General features: G+C 44.1%; 1 long non-coding RNA gene across 2 annotated transcripts; it reads right to left on the bottom strand.

Moving 5' to 3' along the window:
• Positions 1–16,838: 16,838 nt before the first annotated feature.
• LOC118394266 (uncharacterized) lies at positions 16,839–18,578 on the bottom strand. 2 transcript variants are annotated; one of them, XR_004827706.1, is made up of 3 exons: positions 18,303–18,578; positions 17,160–17,383; positions 16,839–16,956 (listed from the first exon to the last, which is right to left on the bottom strand). It is a non-coding gene; the product is annotated as an uncharacterized LOC118394266 (long non-coding RNA). The 2 variants fall into 2 exon arrangements; XR_004827705.1 differs by lacking the exon at positions 18,303–18,578 and adding an exon at positions 17,988–18,196.
• Positions 18,579–20,418: the final 1,840 nt, after the last annotated feature.

The following is a 20,418-nucleotide window of genomic DNA, read 5'->3' as shown; positions in this document are numbered from 1 at the left end:
GTGCACATTCTTATATTTATCCGATCAATATACAGCTGATTCAAATGATCAACGTATCAAGCTTGGATGGTTTGAATCAGATGTGTAGTGCTAAGGCAAAAAAAAAATGTGCACCACTTTGATTCCTTTACGATCAGGATCAGGAAACTAGGGTGCTCTAGGGCTAGGCAACTACAGGAGCAATGAATGAGTGTGGTGCCATGACTACAATGGTTCAAGCCAAGGATGACACAAAAATGGGTATGGATTTGAACTGGCAGCTGGAAGGCTCCCATGTACCATTTCCTGCCATTTTACCCTTGAGCAAGGCACCCCTACACTCTCCACTCAGGGGTGCTGCACTGCAGGTTGTTGGGAAATTCTCTCCTATTCTCTCCTTGTTCTTGTCACAAGATCACTCTTTGCACATCTCTACACCCACACCGCTGTTACCTCTATTGCACCACTGTACAAGTAGTCCTTGTATTGTACTACACTGCCATTACTGTATGTATGGCTACTATTTAATTGTGCTGTTAACTTTTCTGTATCTTCAGAACAAATACACTTTGAATTATTACTATGGCTCTCCATTTGGAAGTGGCCTACTTAAATATTTGACACTTTGAAATACTAATTTCTCTATTACTATGACTACTTTGAGTATTATTGTGAATTACTTGTTTACTGTGAAAGATTGTGATCTTGTGAGAAACTAATATATCGTGTTATAAAATGTTTACTTTGCCAACAAAGAGAGAGCCGGAATTAGACAGCTGAAATTATACTTTTGAATTTGAGATTGAAATACAAACTGAAATCTTGACACTGACAGGCCTATAACATCTCACCTGTAGCCTAATATGAAATGAACTCATGCAGAATTATGTATTTCTTGCAGTACAATGATACACCAAATGTTATTTTTGTCTCAGGAAAAGGAGTGGAGCAATATGGTAAGATTTCTTTCAGTATTTTGAGCAAATGCGAATATGGGTATTTTTAATCAGTGATTGGTCCTTTAACAGCTGTCAGTATTTCAACCACGTACAATATGCATCAGAAACAGGATTTAGTTTTCAGTGGTTTAATCTGAAATTGTTTGCCAGGGAAGAATATTTAGGCTACGCTGTTTAGAGATAATGCATATTCTCCCCAGGCCCATCAAGAGAAGCAACATTGAAAGAGAAAGCTTTACAGATGTCAGCTAGATGATTGCTGCATTCATTCTTTAATTTAAGACATTTACTCTTGTCTGTACCAATGTATTTGTTATGTGCAGCAGGGGCCTCTATTTTTTTAGCTTTCAAATAGGCATAGTCTTCTCCTATCCCCTGCAACTCTTCCCCAGGTCCTTAGAGTACAAGAGATACTTGTACGTTCACGTTCTGACCTTAGTTCCTTTATTATGTCTTTGTGTTAGTTTGGTCAGGGCGTGAGTTGGGGTGGGTAGTCTGTTCTTTTTTTTCTGTGTAGTATTTATGTGTTTGGCCTGGTATGGTTCTCAATCAGAGGCAGGTGTCGTTCGTTGTCTCTGATTGAGAATCATATTTAGGTAGCCTGTTTTCCCCATTTTAGTTGTGGGTGATTGTTTTCGGTCTCTTCACCAGACAGAACGGTTTCGTTTTTGTTCGTTCTCCTTGTTATTTTGTTTTTGGTGTTCAATGTTAATAAATGATCAACAAGGACATGTACCACACCGTGCATTGGTCCTCCTCTCTTTCTCCAGACGACAACCGTTACAAGTGCATTATGTTTTCTGTCAATATGCACTACCATTCACAAGTTTGGGGTCACTTAGAAATGTCCTTGTTTTTTAAAGAAAATCACATTTTTGAACAAATTGATCAGAAATACAATGTAGACATTTTTAATGTTGTAAATGACTATTGTAGCTGGAAACGGCTGATTTTTTTATGGAATATCTACATAGGCGTACAGAGGCCCATTATCAGCAACCATCACTCCTGTGTTCCAATGGCACGTTGTGTTAGCTAATCCAAGTTCATAATTATGAAAGGCTAATTGATCATTAGAAAACCCCTTTGCAATTATGTTAGCACAGCTGAAAACGGTTGTTCTGATTAAAGAAGCAATATAACTGGCCTTCTTTAGACTAGTTGAGTATCTGGAGCATCATTATCTCTGGCCCCCTTCCGTGTTACCGAAGGGGTTCGTAACGTTTCAGCCGACTCTTTGCCCTAAACGAGTAATCTGAAGAAACTTTGCAATGACAGGAATTTCTCTTTTTGTGACAACTTTGATTTGCTGTGGGAGCAACCAGCACATTTTTTTTAAACGCAGAGGTTCCAATATTATTTCCAGCAACATCACAAACTGTGTTAGAGACTGACAGGCAGGTTCTGGTAGTGCTTCAGTTCTCCCTGTCAGAATAAGCAACAGAGGACTTGGGAATCATATCAACTCCTATAGAAATGGCACTATAGTTATTGTGAGTAACCTAATTTATATTCCTTTAACTCCACCTTCTAGTGAGTTTAAACAAATGGTCATCTTCTACCATTCTGATAGATTGGAGAATGTGAGAAACAAGATGTGTGCAAACCTGGTGGCCAACTACAAGAAACATCTGATCTCTGTGATTGTGAACAAGGGTTTTGCCATCAAGTACTAAGTCAAAAGGGTGTCAAATACTTATTTCCCTCATTAAAATGCAAATCACTTTATAACATTTTGACATGCGTTTTTTTCTGGATATTGTTGTTTTTATTCTGTCTCTCACTGTTCAAATAAACATACCATTAAAATTATAGACTGATCATTTCTTTGTCAGTGGGCAAACGTACAAAATCATCAGGGGATCAAATACGTTTTTCCCTCACTGTAGAATTAATTTTAATATTATTCTATTGGTTTTTAAATCAATCCACGATTGTGCACCCCAATACATGTCAGACATGCTTTTAAGTGATGCACCCAGTATGTCCCTCAGGCCTTCTGGCACTGCCTTTTTAACTACAGAGAGGCATCCTTTAGTTACTTTGCCCCCAAACTCTGGAATAGCCTGAGGGGGGCTGAAACTCTGGACATTTTTTTAAAGAGATTAAAACACAACTTTTTAGCTTTGCTTTTTCTTAGGGTGCTTTTTAGACATTCAGGTTTTATTGTTATATTTTTTTAATTCTCTTATATTTGTTATGTAGTAATTATTTTCGTTTTTATTTTCATTGTTTTTATTTTTTCCTGTGAAGAACATTGTGTTGCATTCCATGTCTTAAAAGTGCTGTATAAATAAAGCTTGACTTGATGATTTGATTTAATTTGAGTGTAATTCCCCTTTTATGCTTCAGGCCCAAATAATACAAACAAATGATATACTTACTCATGATATACTTCTGCCAGGTAAGCCAAACTTTTCAGTGAACATTTAATTGAGAAGGTTTTGTGGAAAGTACTGTATTTCTGTCAAACCCCAAGATGGTTATCACATCAACTGGATGCAGCAGAGTGATAAATAATCGTGCTCACCACATAGACAGACGGGCAATATTGCTGGAAATTAATTGTCAGATAGTGTCAGGTTTGCCTTTTAAGCCAATACTGGCGTACCAGGGGTGGGTTAATTTCTATTTTCTGTTGATTAGATGGGAGCTTGCGGTGTCTGATGCTACTTGTGAGATTTGTTTCCGATAGTTTGGGGTGAAAGCTGCATGTACTTTCATGATGAGCTACTCATAGGTGGGCTGCAATTGACCTGTTGGAGACCCCTGATGTTTGGACGGAAGAGAACCTGCAGGCCTAGCGTTATTTGACTAGACAAGTCTAAGCCTATGAAATTACACTACCGGTCAAAAGTTTTAGAATACTTACTCCTTCAAGGGTTTTTCTTTATTTTTACTATTTTCTACATTGTAGAATAACAGTAAAGTCATAAACACTATGAAATAACACATATGGAATCATGTAGTAACCAAAAAAGTGTTAAACAAATCTAAATATTTTATATTGAAGATTATTCAAAAGTAGCCACCCTTTGCCTTGATGACAGCTTTGCACATGCTTGGCATTCTCTCATCCAGCTTCATGAGGTAGTCACTTGGAATACATTTCAATTAATAGGTGTGCCTTCTTAAAAGATAATTGGTGGAATTTCTTTCCTTCTTAATGTGTTTGAGCCAATCAGTTGTGTTGTGACAAGGTAGGGGGATATACAGAAGATGGTTTATTCAAGTGCAGTCGCAAAAACCATCAAGCGCTATGATGGCTCTCATGAGAACCGCCACAAGAATGGAAGACCCAGAGTTACCTCTGCTGCAATGGATAAGTCCATCAGAGTTACCAGCCTCAGAAATTGCAGCCCATAAATGCTTCACAGAGTTCAAGTAACAGAAGAGAAGCGACTTGCTTGGGCCAAGAAACACGAGCAATGGACATTAGAACGGTGGAAATCTGTGCTTTGGTCTGGAGTCCAAATTTGAGATTTTTGGTTCCAACCGCTGTGTCTTTGTGAGACACGGTGTGGGTGAACGGATGATCCCCGCATGTATATTTCCCACTGTAAAGCATGGAGGAGGTGTTATGGTGTGGGAGTGCTACACTGTGATTTATTTAGAATTCAAGCACACTTAACCAGCATGGCTCCCACAGCATTCTGCAGCGATTTGCCATCCCATCTGGTTTGGGCTAAGGGGGACTATCATTTGTTTTTCTAACAGGACAATGACCCAAAACACACCCCCAGGCTGTGTAAGGGCTATTTGACCAAGGAGAGCGATGGAGTGCTGCATCAGATGACCTGGCCTCCACAATCCCCCGACCTCAACCGAATGTAGATGATTTGAGATGAGTTGGACTGCAGAGTGAAGGAAAAGCAGCCAACAAGTGCTCATTATATGTTGGTACTCCTTCAAGACTGTTGGAAAAGCATTCCAGGTGAAGCTGGTTGAGAGAATGCCAAGAGTGTGCAAAGCTGTCATCAAGGCAAGGAAGAATCTCAAATATAAAATATATTTTGATTTGTTGAACACTTTTTTGGTGTTAATTTACAGTTTTGATGTCTTCACTGTTATTATACAATGTAGAAAATAGTAAAAATAAAGAAAAACCCTTGAGTGAGTAGGTGTTCTAAAACTTTTAAATGGTACTCTATATATATATATTTTTTTTACATATATTTAACCCCTTTTTTGCATTTATTCTGTTATGCACAAAACTACCTTCATACATCCATTCGTTCATCCATTCGTTCATCCAGTTATCTTCAGACGAGTTCTGTGACACTTGTGGGAGTCATAGAGAAAAAATGAAGCACACCATCATGTTCATGAGAGTCTCATCTTTCCATATTAGTTCATGGGCTAAACTGTTCGGACACTAGAGACGTCTTTGTGAAAACACTGATTTTCGGGATGTCTCATCATGGTCTGACAAACATCGCTCTTGCACTGCCACCTTTCACTGCAGTTGCAGAAGTGTGACACTGGCGGATGAGGTGGATCTCCTGGAACTCCCTCTCTCTAGCCATCCGTGAGTGTGTGTGTGTATGCGTGCGTGTGTGTGTCTGCCTGCCTGCCCGCCTGTGTGTATGGAGGGGACTATTAGTACCATATTGGTAAAAAGCCCTGTTGAGACTGTTCACACCAACAAATATAAATGGATATGTTTCACCTCTACGTTAATGATGAGACTATTTCTCCTGTGCTCCTCCGTTGAAATCAGAGGCTGGGTGTCTTCCGAGTGGCGCAGTATCACAACCGGTCCCATAGGGCACCGCACAATTGGCCCAGCTTCGTCCAGGTTAGGGGAGGGTTTGGCCGGGGGGCTTTACTTGGCTCATCGTGCTCTAGCAACTCCTTGTGTCGGGCCGGGAGCCTGCAGGCTGACCTCGGTTGTCAGGTGAGCAGTGTTTCCTCCGACACATTGTTGTGGCTTGCTTCTAGGTTAAGCGGGCGGATGTTAAGAAGCGCAATTTGGTGGGTCATGACTCTACCTTCGCCTCCCGAGCTGGTTGGGGAGTTGCAGCAATGAGACAAGATCGAAATTGTGGAGAAAAAGGGGTTAAAAATGTTAAATAAATAAATAGAAATCAGAAGTTGGACTATTCATAATTTTACCACAGAAGTCCTTTCTCCCCAGAGTGTGGTTTGATTACTTTGTTAAAATACAGTTCTCATATGCTTTGCAAATGGTCATAATCAAACAACTAGAGATGAAGCTGATGTATTTCTCTATACCTTAGCTGTACTGTTATTGACTAGGATTAAGTGGCCAGAACTGTCAATGTCAACTCCACCTGCATTGGACATACAGCCATTATCAACGAGCCGCCACACAACCAGAAAAATATCCTCCCTTCACTGGCTAACAAGCCCGAGGTTCACATATTTCACAGTATTGTTAGCACATCAGATATGGTCTGGTGCAACACATCTGGCTACCCAGCTCCACCCAGGTATGCTACCACCAAATCCGAATCATTAAATCTCTAACTCAACCTTTAACTTTCCTCACTGCCCCTGAGCCCTCCATTTCACAGGTCACTGACTGTGGAGAAATCAACCAACTGCAAGGAAACCAAGGAATGTTACGTTTCCAGCCAGGAGGAAATGTCACTACTGTAACGGCCGTCGTCGGTGGAAGAAGAGGACCAAGGTGCAGCGTCGTAAGTGTTCATAATTTTTAATATAATCAAACTGAACACTAAACAAAATAACAACTAGGAAGAACGAACAAACGAAACAGTCCTGTCTAGTGATGACACACAAAACAGAAAATAAACACTCATGAAACACAGGTGTAAAAAGGCTAAGTATGATTCTCAATCAGAGACAACTAACGACACCTGCCTCTGATTGAGAACCATACCAGACCAAACACAAAAACCAACCTAGAAAAATAAACATAGTCTGCCCACCCCAACTCAAGCCCTGACCATACTGAAACAAAGACAAAACAAAGGAACTAAGGTCAGAACATGACAACTACATTTGACCCATTAGTCAACACTGGGTTGTTTCTGTTAAGGGGATAGCAGGACGAAAAAGGTGTTTGCAGAAAGAAGTATAGGTCCAGTGAGAGTTGGTTTTATAGTTCATTCTTAAAAGTGTAAGCCATTTTGAGGTGGGAGGAGGAGTTCTAAGCTGACATATGGAATTGTTTTAAGGTGGTGATTGTCACGTTCTGACCTTTATTTCCTGTGTTTTGTATTTAGTTAGTATGGTCAGGGCGTGAGTTGGGTGGGCAGTCTATGTTTGTTTTTCTATGTTTTGGTTATTTCTATGTTTCGGCCTAGTATGGTTCTCAATCAGAGGCAGGTGTCATTAGTTGTCTCTGATTGAGAATCATACTTAGGTGGCCTGGGTTTCACTGTGTATTTGTGGGTGATTGTTCCTGTCTCTGTGTGTGCACCAGATAGGACTGTTTTTGAGGTTTCACATTTCTTGTTTTTGTTAGTTTGTTCATGTGTACCTTTACGCATTAAAAAGTACCATGGACAATTACCACGCCGCGTATTGGTCCTCTGATCCGTTTCGCATCTCCTCTTCGGAAGAAGAGGAGGAAATTCATTACAGAATCACCCACCAAAATCGGACCAAGCGGCGTGGTAAAGGACAGCGACGACAGCAGCAGCAGCATCAACAACAGAGGCCACCATCACAGGACTCCTGGACATGGGAGGAGATACTGAACGGAGAGGGACCCTGGGCACGGGCTGGGGAAAATCGCAGCCCCAAAGCAGAGCTGGAGGCAGCGAAAGCTGAGCGGCGGCAATATGAGGAGCCAGCACGGCAGTGCGACAGGTACGAGAGGCAGCCCCCAAAAAATTTTTTGGGGGGGCACACGAGGTGTGGTATTAAGCCAGGTAGCAGACCTGAGCTCACTCCTCGTGTTCATGATAAGCAGCGCATTACTGGTCAGGCACCGTGTTATGCGGTTAAGCGCACGGTGTCGCCAGTGCGTGTCCATAGCCCGGTGCGCTATAGAGCAGCCCCGAGAGTGCCATGCGAGTGTGGGCATTGAGCCAGGGCGTATGGTGCCTGCTCAGCGGGTCTGGTCACCGGTACGCAGTCTTGGTCCAGGTTATCCTGCGCCGGCTCTGCGTGCTGTGTCTCCGGGGCGCTGGGAGGGTGCAGTGCGTCCTCTGCCTGCGCTCCGCTCGTACTGGGCAACTGTGGGAGTGGAGCCTAGGGGAGAGGTGCGTGTAGTAAGCACTAGATCTCCCGTGCTTACCCACAGCCCGGTTCAACCTGTGCCTGCAATCTGGAGGGTCCGGGCTAGAGTAGTTGTCCAGCCTGGGGAAGTGGTGCCAAGGTTGCGCACCAGAGCTCCAGTGCTCCCTCACAGCCCGGTCTTTCAGGCTCCTAACACCAAGCCTCCTGAAGGTCTCCCCAGCCTGGTGGTTCCTGTGGCAGCCCCACGCACCAGGCTGTCTCTCAGTCTCCTCCCTGCAGGTGCTCCCGCCTGTCAAGGCGCCGCTGCCGGAGCGTCCCACCTGTCCGGCGCCACTGCCGGAGCCTGCCGCCTGTCCGGCGCCGCTGTCGGAGCCTCCCGCCTGTCCGGCGCCGCTGCCGGAGCCTCCCGCCTGTCCGGCGCCGCTGCCTCCTGTGGCAGCTCCACGCACCAGGCTGTCTCTCTGTCTCCTCCCTGCAGGTGCTTCCGGCGCCGCTGCCGGAGCGTCCCGCCTGTCCGGCGCCGCTGCCGGAGCCTCCCGCCTGTCCGGCGCCGCTGCCTCCTGTGGCAGCTCCACGCACCAGGCTGTCTCTCTGTCTCCTCTCTGCAGGTGCTCCCGCCTGTCCGGGCGCCGCTGCCGGAGCGTCCCGCCTGTCCGGCGCCGCTGCCGGAGCCCCTCAGCCCAGAGGCGCCAGAGCCCCTCAGCCCAGAGGCGCCAGCCCCAGCCCAGAGGCGCCAGAGCCCCTCAGCCCAGAGGCGCCAGAGCCCCTGCCCCTCTGTCCAGAGCTTCTGCCCCTCTGTCCCGAGCTGCCCCTCTGTCCAGTGGGGTCATTGAGAGGGGTTGCCATGGTGAGAAAGCCACGGAGGCGGACAATAAAGCGGACTAAGACAATGGTGAAGTGGGGTCCGCGTCCCCGCGCCAGAACCGCCACCGCGGACAGACGCCCACCCAGACCCTCCCCTATAGGTCAAGGTTTTGCGGCCGGAGTCCGCACCTTTGGGGGTACTGTCACGTTCTGACCTTTATTTCCTGTGTTTTGTATTTAGTTAGTATGGTCAGGGCGTGAGTTGGGTGGGCAGTCTGTTTGTTTTTCTATGTTTTGGTTATTTCTATGTTTCGGCCTAGTATGGTTCTCAATCAGAGGCAGGTGTCATTAGTTGTCTCTGATTGAGAATCATACTTAGGTGGCCTGGGTTTCACTGTGTGATTGTTCCTGTCTCTGTGTGTGCACCAGATAGGACTGTTTTTGAGTTTTCACATTTCTTGTTTTTGTTAGTTTGTTCATGTGTACCTTTACGCATTAAAAAAGTACCATGGACAATTACCACGCCGCGTATTGGTCCTCTGATCCGTTTCGCCTCTCCTCTTCGGAAGAAGAGCTATTTGATTTAGAATTTTAGGACCCCTTTAGGTATCAATCATTTTTTTACAAATTATTTGATCAAATATTGCATTTGGCCTTTACTACTATAGCCCAGAGAAATGCATTGAATAACACAGTCATTTGATTTGATTCATTAGGATCCCCAATAGCCAACGCCAATGGCGAGGTACAACAAAAAAGACATTACAGACAAAATACTTTACAATTGACATACATTTAAAAACATGACCGTGTGTGTGTGTATGCATCAGTTCAAATCAAATTGTATTGGTCACATAAACATGGTTAGCAGATGTTAATGTGAGTGTAGCGAAATGCTTGTGCTTCTAGTTCTGACCGTGCAGTAATATCTAACAAGTAATCTAACAATTTCACAACAACTACCTTATACACACAGGTTAAGGGATGAATAAGAATATATTTATACATTTATGGATGAGCAATGGCCGTGCGGCATAGGCAAGATGCAGTAGATGGTATAGAGTACAGTATATACATATGAGATTAGTAATGTAGGGTATGTAATCATTATATAAAGTGCCATTGTTTAAAGTGACTAGTGATACATTTATTGCATCCAATTATTAATTAATAAAGTGGCTAGAGATGTGAGTCAGTATGTTGGCAGCAGCCACTCAATGTTAGCGATGGCTGTTTAACAGTCTGATTGATGGCCTTGAGATAGAAGCTGTTTTTCAGTCTCTTGGTCCCAGCTTTGATGCACCTGTACTGACCTCACCTTCTGGAAGGTAGCGGGGTGAACAGGCTTGAGCGGTTGTTGTCCTCGATGATCTTTTTGGCCTTCCTGTGACATCGGGTGCTGTAGGTGTCCTGGAGGGCAGGTAGTTTGCCCCTGGTGATGCGTTGTGCAGAACGCACTACACTCTGGAGAGCCTTACGGTTGTGGGCGGAGCAGTTGCCGTACCAGGAACAATGGTAGCCCTCTTGATGCATGTAGGGCACAGCAGACTGGGATAGTGATTGATTGAATATATCCGTAAACACACCAGCCAGCAGGTCTGCGCATGCTCTGAGGAAGCGGCTCGTTGGCCACGGTGAAGGCGAGCCCTCCAGTGTTGCCAACTTAGTGACGTTGTTGCTATAATTATCGAGTATTCAGACCCCTCTAGCGACACATTTTTTAAAAATCGACTAGCGACAAATCTAGCGACTTTTTCTGGTGTTATTGGAGACTTTTGGAGACTGACGTGAAAGCATGTATCATTCTTACTCTTATCAACGAGCAGCGGGTGCTGCATTGGGCCCCACCCCCTTCCCAAAGCATTCACAGGCGGCCCAGTCCTCGCGTAGCAGTCCCTCCCAACTGCAGTCAGAGCAGATGTTCACCCCTCCGTGTCCAGTCTGCAAATGAATCGCACATGCGGGAAGCCGCCGCTGGCTGATCCCGCCCTGGCTTACATTCAGGGAAGATGTAAATGTAAAATGTTCTTTGTCTAAAATAAATCACCGCACAAAAATAAATCACTGCATTTGACTCACGCAGCCTCAGTCACTTACTCACCTTGTCAACTGTGTGTGTGCCCTCTCAGTGACTATATAAGCTAACCATCTAGCTGGCTAGCTCATCATGTCTCAGTCTAAACTGTACAATCAAAAATACAGAAAGGAGTGGGAATCAAACGGCAAGCGGTACCTAAATTCAAAGACTGGTTGAAGCGGTTTATTGGAGATGATACACGGGCATACTGCCTGTATTGTAAGGCTGATTTCTACGCCAAACTTAGTGATGTAAAAAAAACACATGACAACTCAAAAACATACTCACAAGGCAAAAAGCCTTATAACAGTTCCACCCAAAACAAGCTGCCATTTGTGGCTACAAAAAATTAGGCCACCACGGCATTAACTATCGCTGACGACTGTTCGATGCTGGTAATGTGATCACATTGGAAAAGCATATAGAGCTGCATTCTCAGACTCCACTGCTGCTACCCACTTCAAAATGCACAGGACAAAGTGCACAGACATGATTAATGGTGTTCTAGCACCATACTTTCTGAAAAAGTTGGTCGCAGTTGTGGGTGACTAGCATTTCAGCCTCTTCCTCGATGTGTCCACAGATTTAAGTGTTTCTAAGTACCTGGGGGTTGTGATAAGGTACTTTAGTACTTTAGTGACACCAAGCAGACAATTGTATCAACATTTCTGGGGCTTGTTAAGTTGGAGGGAGGAGATGCCAAATCTATAGCCCCATGCTGTTGTGGCTTTCCTCGAGAAGTGTTGTCTTAAAAAAGAGAAACTCTTGGGGATAGGGACTGACAATGCCTCTTATGACGGGGATTAACAATGGGGTCCATAAAGTGCTGAAGGAGGAGTATGACCTCAAATATCTGGTTCTTATTTGCTGTGTGTGCCACTCTCTGCAGCTTGCTCATTTGTAGTTCTAAACATATTTAGGGTGTTTTTTACTCACTTTTTGTCTCTCCCACGACGTTATTCCTCTCTCCTACAGCGTCCATCACAATTACATGCACATGGCCAATTATGCAAATTAGGGTGATGACGTCATTTAGCAACTTCTAACGACTTTTAGGACAGCCAATAGCTACTTTACTTACTGAGTAGTTGGCAACACTGAAGCCCACAGGTTTTGGTAGCGGGCCATGTCAGTGGCACTGTATTGTCCACAAAGCGAGCAAAGAAGTTGTTTAATTTGTCTGGTAGCAAGACGTTGGTGTCTGCGACGGGGCTGGTTTTATTTCTGTAGTCCATGATTGACTGTAGACCCTGCCACGTACGTCTCGTGTTTGAGCCGTTGAATTGCGACTCTACGTTATGTCTATACTGACGCTTAGCTTGTTTGATTGCCTTGCTGAGGGAATAACTACACTGTATTCTTTCATATTCCCAGTCTTCTAGCCCTGGTTAAATGTGGTGGTTCGCGCTTTCAGTTTTGCGCAAACGTTCTATCCATCTATCCATGGTTTCTGGTTAGGGTAGGTTTAGTAATGGTCGAGGGTTTTAGCAGCGTGAGTACAACATTCAATATGTTGATAGAATTTTGGGGCTTTTTCCTCAAATCTGTTTTGTTAAAATCCCCAGCTACAGTAAATGCAGCCTCAGGATACGTGGTTTCCAGTTTGCATAAAGCCCAGTAAAGTTCTTTGAGCACTGTCGTGATATCCGCTTGGGCAGAATATAGACCGCTGTGGCTATTATTGACGAAAATTATCCCGGGAGATAGTACGGTCAGCATTTGATCGTGAGATATTCTAGGTCAGGTGAACAGAAGGACTAGAGTCCCTGTAGTTGCACCATAAATCGTTAATCATAAAACATATACCTCCACCTTCCTGCTTCCGGAGAGATGTTTGTTCCTGTCGGCGCAATGTACTGAGAAAACAACTGACTTTACAGAGTCAGACAGTATATCTTGACAGAGCCATGTTTCTGTGAATCAGAGTATGTTACAATACCTGGTGTCTCTCTGAAAAGCAACTTTTGCCTTCAGCTCATCAATTTTATTATCCAGAGATTGGACATTAGCGAGTAAAATACTTGCGAGCGGTGGGTGGTGTGCACACTTCCTAAGTCGGACCAGAAGACCTCCTTGAGTACCTCTTCTCCGTTGGCGTTGTTTTGGGTCCGCCTCTGGAATAAGTTAAATTGCTCTGGGGAGAGCAAACAAAGGATCTGCTCCAGGGAAGTCGCAATCCTGGAAGTTCTGGTGAGGTACTTCCACTCTAATATCCAATAGTTCTTCCCGGTTGTATGTAATGACACGAAACAATTCCTGAGCTAATAACTTAAAATATAGTACATAAAACAAACAATATACTGCAGAGTTGCTTAGAAGCTAGTCGCGATGCTGCAATCTCAGTCGGCGCCATCATACAGACAGAGAGGAGTGCCTGGAATGGCAACTGATCAGCCTCCGACCGCAAGGCACTAAAGAGGTAGTGCGAATGACCCAGTACGTCACTGGGGCCAAGCTTCCTACCATCCAGGAACTCTATACCAGGCCGTGTCAGAGGAAGGCTCTAAAAATGGTCAGACTCCAGCCACCTTAGTCATAGACTGTTCTCTCCGCTACCGCATGGCAAGCGGTACCTGAGCACTAAACAGCTTCTACCTCCAAGCCATAAGACTCCTGAACACCTAATCAAATGGCTACCCAGACTATTTGCATTGCCCCCCTTTCCTCTCCCCCTCTTTTACGCAGCTGTTGCTCTCTGTTATCATCTATGCATAGTCACTTTAATAACACTACCTTCATGTGCATATTACCTTAACTAACCGGTGCCCCCGCACATTGACTCTGTACCAGTACCCCCTATTTCTTATTCTTATCCATGTTTTTTTTAAACTGCATTGTCAGTTAGGGGCTTGTAAGTAAGCTGTAAGGTCAACACATGTTCTATTCGGTGAATGTGACTAATACGATTTGATTTGAGTGGCTGCATCAACGACCTTCCGACCCAACACCAACCCTTCTTAAGTTAGGAGTTGCACATGTATGTCAGGGCAGCAGCAACACAGCTAAGTCTACACTCTAGTTAACCATCATATACTAAAATCTCCACATAAGACACTAGCCAGCCAGCCGCATATCACGAGTTAGAAGATTATGAACATTATTAAGTTATTATTTGATACAAGCATTGAAGATAAATCACCGTTAGTAAAACAAATTGCCCTCGCTACCTAGAAGATTTACATCAATCATCAACAATCAGCTGATAGCCCACCCTCTTTCCCCTCATGTCAATCATGTGTTTAGGAGGCAGTGTAACTAGTGTGCTTACAATTTATGATGTGGGAGTGGGTTGTGCAGAAATAATTAGTCCTATTTTCGCTACAGAGGCCTTTAGTATGTTATGAAAGTCCCCCCAAAAATGTAAGGGTGAGTAATATAGATTTTCATTAAGGCTGAAAGACTCATGTTCCCGATGTCTGATGTCCTGTCTGTCAGGTGTTGGTTGAGAAGTGAGTATATTCTTATGCAGGGCACAGTTATGGACCATTGTCAAGATAGGGAATTCATCAGAAGTCACCTAACATCCTAATCTAATTCAATCAACACTACTATTGTTTTTTGTAGTGTTATGTATATTATGTAATTTTATTTGTTGTTTCCTGTTTGGACCCCCAGGAAGAGTAGGAGATCCTAACAAAATTCTACTAAATAAATATTTAGTACAATCAATATCCCAGTAGGATGTTGTCCCTTGGGTTGGAAATAGTAATTTGAGAATTTGACATTGATGGAATTATAATTGAGGATTAATGTGTTTCTTTAATGCAAAGCTAAGAAAATAATATGAAGAAATTAAATGTCTGTAATAACCTTATCACTAGCCCTAACCCTAACAGCAGCCAGTAACCATAAGTCCACATCAAGGTTCATCCTTTACCTCAACTATAACCATAACCTTAACCATAGCCCTAAACTGAACCATTTTCCACCCCTATGCCAAATACTATGTTTTAAATATGTTGGTTGAATAAACTTCCTAAATTATCCTATTTTTTTCCAGCCCATCCACGCTGTTAGGTAATTTCCTGTCCCAAGCTACTGTATAGGTGTGGTCACTCACAGAAGCTCATCAATCAGACTGAATACATGTCCATAGGTCCTGTCAAGCATTCATTTGTATCATTCCACCATTGGGGTGCCAGGACAGAGAGGAGCTTTGACTGGGCTCAGCGGGAGCTGACCCCCATAGGGGTGGGATGGCCAAGAGGTAGCAGAATGGAGTGCTCGGTTTGGGGTGCAGGGATTGAGCATAGCCTGAAGGTATGGAGGGGAAGTTCCCCTTGCTGCTCCGGAGACATGTGCCAGGGTCTTGAAGTGGATGCAAGCTTCGGCTGGAAGCCAGTGGAATGTGACATGGGAGATCAGCGGGGTGACATGGGAGAACGTGGGAAAGTTGAACACCAGGTGGGCTGCTGCTTTCTGGATAAGTTGCAGGGGTTTGATGACACACGTGCGGAGCCCAACCAGAGAGTTGCAGTAGTCTAGACGGGAGATGACAAATGCCTGCATTAGGACCTGCACCACTTTCAGTATGAGGAAGGTTTGACAACACGGTTGACAACTCCATTGTGTCCTCCTCCCAGAGCGCTAAGAACCTTGGCGTGATCCTGGACAACACCCTGTCGTTCTCAACTAACATCAAGGCGGTGGCCCGATCCTGTAGGTTCATGCTCTACAACATCCGCAGAGTACGACCCTGCCTCACACAGGAAGCGGCGCAGGTCCTAATCCAGGCACTTGTCATCTCCCGTCTGGATTACTGCAACTCGCTGTTGGCTGGGCTCCCTGCCTGTGCCATTAAACCCCTACAACTCATCCAGAACGCCGCAGCCCATCTGGTGTTCAACCTTCCCAAGTTCTCTCACGTCACCCCGCTCCTCCGCTCTCTCCACTGGCTTCCAGTTGAAGCTCGCATCCGCTACAAGACCATGGTGCTTGCCTACGGAGCTGTGAGGGGAACGGCACCTCAGTACCTCCAGGCTCTGATCAGGCCCTACACCCAAACAAGGGCACTGCGTTCATCCACCTCTGGCCTGCTCGCCTCCCTACCACTGAGGAAGTACAGTTCCCGCTCAGCCCAGTCAAAACTGTTCGCTGCTCTGGCTCCCCAATGGTGGAACACACTCCCTCACGACGCCAGGACAGCGGAGTCAATCACCACCTTCCGGAGACACCTGAAACCCCACCTCTTTAAGGAATACCTAGGATAGGACAAAGTAATCCTTCTCACCCCCCCTTAAAAGATTTAGATGCACTATTGTAAAGTGGCTGTTCCACTGGATGTCATAAGGTGAATGCACCAATTTGTAAGTCGCTCTGGATAAGAGCGTCTGCTAAATGACTTAAATGTAAATGTTTTACTCTATGGATGTTGTAGAGCAGGGGTATTCCCTATGAGGTCCGGAGCTTGCTGGTTATCAGTTGTACCTGATACTTATTTGCAGCCACCTGGTGTCCCAGGTCTAAATCAGTTTGTGATTTAAAAAAGCAGTTGAACTGGCTTTGAGGTCCAGAGTTTAATCTGAGGGTTGTAGAGCATAAACCAGCAGGACAGGTTGTTTTGTGCAGGGCCACGCCAAGGTTATTTGCACTCTGGGAGGGGGACACTGTGGAGTTGTCAACCGTGATGGAGAGGACTTGGAGCAGGTAGGATTCTGGAAGGAAGAGCACCTCCACTGTGTCAAGGTTGAGCTTGAGGTGGTGGGCAGATGTCCAAGCTGAGACATTTTCCAGGCATGCAGAGATTAGTGTAACCACCTGGCTGTCAAAGGGGGGCAGAGAAAAGTAGCTGAGTGTCATTTGCATAGCAATGATAGGAGACCATTTGAGGATATGACGGAGCTGAGTGACTTTGTATAGAAAAAGAGGAGAGGGTGTGGAGAGGCTGAGTCGCCCAGCCCTGAGAAGGTGGAGAGGAGGAGAAGAGCATCTGATGATTCACATTCTCAAACGCAGAGGATAGATCTAGGAGGATGATAACAGAGGAGAGAGTCAGCTTTGACAGAGCAAAGAGCCTCGGCGACACAGAAGAGAGTGGTCTCAGTAGAGTGCGCCGTCTTGAAGCCTGACTGGTTAGGGTCAAGAAAATCATTCTGACAAAGATAACAAGAGAGTTGGTCATAGACAGCTCACTCAAGTGTATTGGAAATAATAGAAAGAAGTGATACCTGACTGTAGTTTGACATCAGAGGGGTCAAGTGTTGGTCTCGAGGAAGGGAGTGACTCTGGCCATCTTGAAGTCAGAGGGCACTCAGTCAGTGGTCAGGGATGAGTTGAGGGCGATGAGGATTGGGAGAAGGTCTCCAGAGATTGTCTGGAGAAGTGAGGAGAGGGTGGGGTCGAACGGGCAGGTTTGACAGGCAGCTGGACATCAAGAGTCGCAAGATTTCATCTGGAAAGAAAGAGATCAGAGTGTAGGGTAGTTCTGCGTGAGTGGGACTAGTGGACTCAAATGTAAATGTATACATTTTAGTAGACACTCTTATACAGAGCGACTTACAGTTAGCACATTAATCTTAAAATAGTTAGGTGGGACAACCACATCTCACAGTAATAGGAAGTACATTTTTCCTCAATAAAGCAGCTTTCAGCAACAGAGTTAGTAAAGGGGGAAAATATTGCAAGTGTTACTTCACAAAAGGGTGAGTAGAGGGTGCGAGATTATTTAAAATACTCTTTGAAGAGGTAGGGTTTCAGATGTTTTCAGAAGATGGACTTTGCTGTCCAAGCTTCAGGGAGAAGCTGGTTCTACCATTGTGGTGCCAGGACAGAGAATAGGCTGTGTGAATGAGGAACGGATGTCATCAACCTTATTTTCAAAGTGGTTGACAAAGTCGTCCGAAGAGAGGGAGGAGGATCAAGGAGGAAAGTGGAAAATAATTTCCCAGGGTTAGAGACAGAAGCTTGAAATTTAGAGTGATAGAAAGCAGCTTTAGCAGCAGATACAGAGGAAGGTCCTCCGGAAGTTTTGTTTTACTCCATTTTTGCACAGATACCGAAAGCCCTGTTCTGTGAGCTCGTAGTGAGTCACACAGCCATGGAGCTGGAAGGCCGAAGGCAGGCGTCGGGAGGTTGAAGTTGCCTAGTATGTGTGGTGAGGCATCGTCAGGAAATGAGCTTATCAAGGTGTCAAGCTCATTGAGGCACCTGGTGGGCGATAGATTACATCATGAAATTCAAATGAGGAGATGGACAGGTGAGAGAGAGGGGGGAAAAGATACATTCTCAAATAAAAATAAATGAGTAGCCCTGTGCCACCACCGCGGTGACCAAATTCTCTCAGACTATGAGAGAACACATATTCAGCTGACCAGAGATCAGCTTGAGTGTCAGTGTTCTCTGGGGTAATCCATGTCTCCGTCAGGCAAACATGATCGGTAGTTCCAAAACGTTATTGGAGACCAGATATTCCACACAGGTTGTGTGCTCAGGGTACACTACGAAGGGTTGCAGCAAAGGGGTGGGGAGCACACAAGGTTGACACACCTACAAAAGAGCAAAATGAGAATCTGAAAATAACTAGGTGAGATACTCAAGTGAGAGAGTAGTGTGGAGCTTTCCTCTCTTTCTCAAATATCGCTGAACTGTGTTTGTTTCGGCAATGACACTGCCGCTGTAAGAACAGGGGAGACTGAAGTACTAACGCTTATTGCCTAGCAGAGGTGAAGGACACACCTCCCATGAATAATTGCTGATTGCCTGGCAGATGTTAAGAAAACACCTCCTACAACACGCCCACAAATTAGCAAGATTACAACACAAATTGGCCTGAAACTAAGTCAATGTATCAGCAGTCACAAGCTCTGAGCAATTAAACAGTTCAAACAATAATGATTACATATGCTACTCGGGATGCATTTAGACAGGCAACACAATTATTATATTTTTTCACTAATTGGTCTTTTGACCAATCAGATCAGTTCTGAAAAATATCTTACGTGAAAAGATCTGATGTGATTCACAATTGGGCTGTTTGTGTGAATGCAGCCTAGCTAGAGAGACAGCACTTAACTTAAATTTAGGTAACATACCTAATTGTACTCTTTAAGATGGGTGCTTTACTTATGACTTAAACAGATCCATTTTTACCCCCTTTAATAACCTTTTAATGCACTGGGCTAAATCAGGGGCACACAGAGTGTTTCTTGGTGGTCTTAAACAAATCTACTGTGAAACAAAAGTCTACACCTCACCTCCCCTTATGGACTTAAAAAAGAAGACACCAGCAGTAACATGTCAGATACTGTATAGTTTAAATATATTCATTTTTTTTGTTTGCATCCCAATATGCCACTTGAAATACATCATAGAAGACTGAAATGTATCAAGATGCCTATTGTGTTTATTGAGCTGTACACTAAGATGCTCAGTTGGTCAATATACCCCTGCAGTGATTCCCCAACATCTTGTTAACATGGCCCTCAGAGTTGGAGCGGATATCTTATAATGGTCTATCTTTATAGACATTTATCCATAACAAGGCCTAGGTGGTCCCTATAGTGTTCCAAAACCTCTCCAAAATGTCACATTTTTAAGATTTTTTTTTTCATGCATATAACCTGTCAAAAAGCATTTTTATAACCAAATTCACATTCTTTAGTGTATGTAGACAATAATGTTTTTCATGGTTTCACACGTGTTTGAGATTAGGTCCCTAAATGGTCGAAAACCTCTTCAAATAGAAGTGTGTTTGTAGGCCCTCTTTCACCCTCTCATCATGTCAGACACTAACAGGCTCCCAGAGGCAGGACCATAAAAGCCCCCAGCTCACTCACCTGCCCCCCTCTTCAACAGACAATCTGGGAATCCTTTCCTCCTCATGGAACTTTGTTTTTTGAAGGTGAGTTGAATATTCAAGGTGATGTTTGTATGTAGAAATATATTATTTAAGAATGATATGTATTACAAATGACGGCTATTTATCCATTGAGCAGTAGCCCTAGTTTTTATTCATTATGTTTGTAGACAATAGCTTCTGCCCTCTTAGATTATATTTGACCCTTTTTATTATATCAAAACCTCTCAGACTAGAAAGTATGATTAGAAACTTTGGCCAACTATGTTCAAACTATGATTAGAAATGCTAATTAGAGACTATGATCAAACTATGATAATAAACTATGAACAACTATAAAGCCATGTCTGTGTGAGTGATGGTCTATTATTTTATTTTGTAATATTACTCTCTCTCTCAATGTATAACATTTCACTCAATGTGTAACAAAGTAACACATATCTAACAACATTTAAATGTTTTGTATTGTAACAGTTATGAAAGACAATGACACCACATATTTAGGGAATTATTCATATAATGAGTTACATAGTGTGCATCTATGATAACTTTATGTAATAGATCCTCTCTCTCGCTGTCTCTCTCTCTCTCTCTCTCTCTCTCTCTCTCTCTCTCTCTCTCTCTCTCTCTCT

Source organism: Oncorhynchus keta, chromosome 14, assembly GCF_023373465.1.
Source record: "Oncorhynchus keta strain PuntledgeMale-10-30-2019 chromosome 14, Oket_V2, whole genome shotgun sequence".
NCBI classification, from domain to species: Eukaryota; Metazoa; Chordata; class Actinopteri; order Salmoniformes; family Salmonidae; genus Oncorhynchus; species Oncorhynchus keta.
Note: the sequence above shows the minus strand (reverse complement) of the source record. Positions and strands in the feature narration are given on the sequence as shown.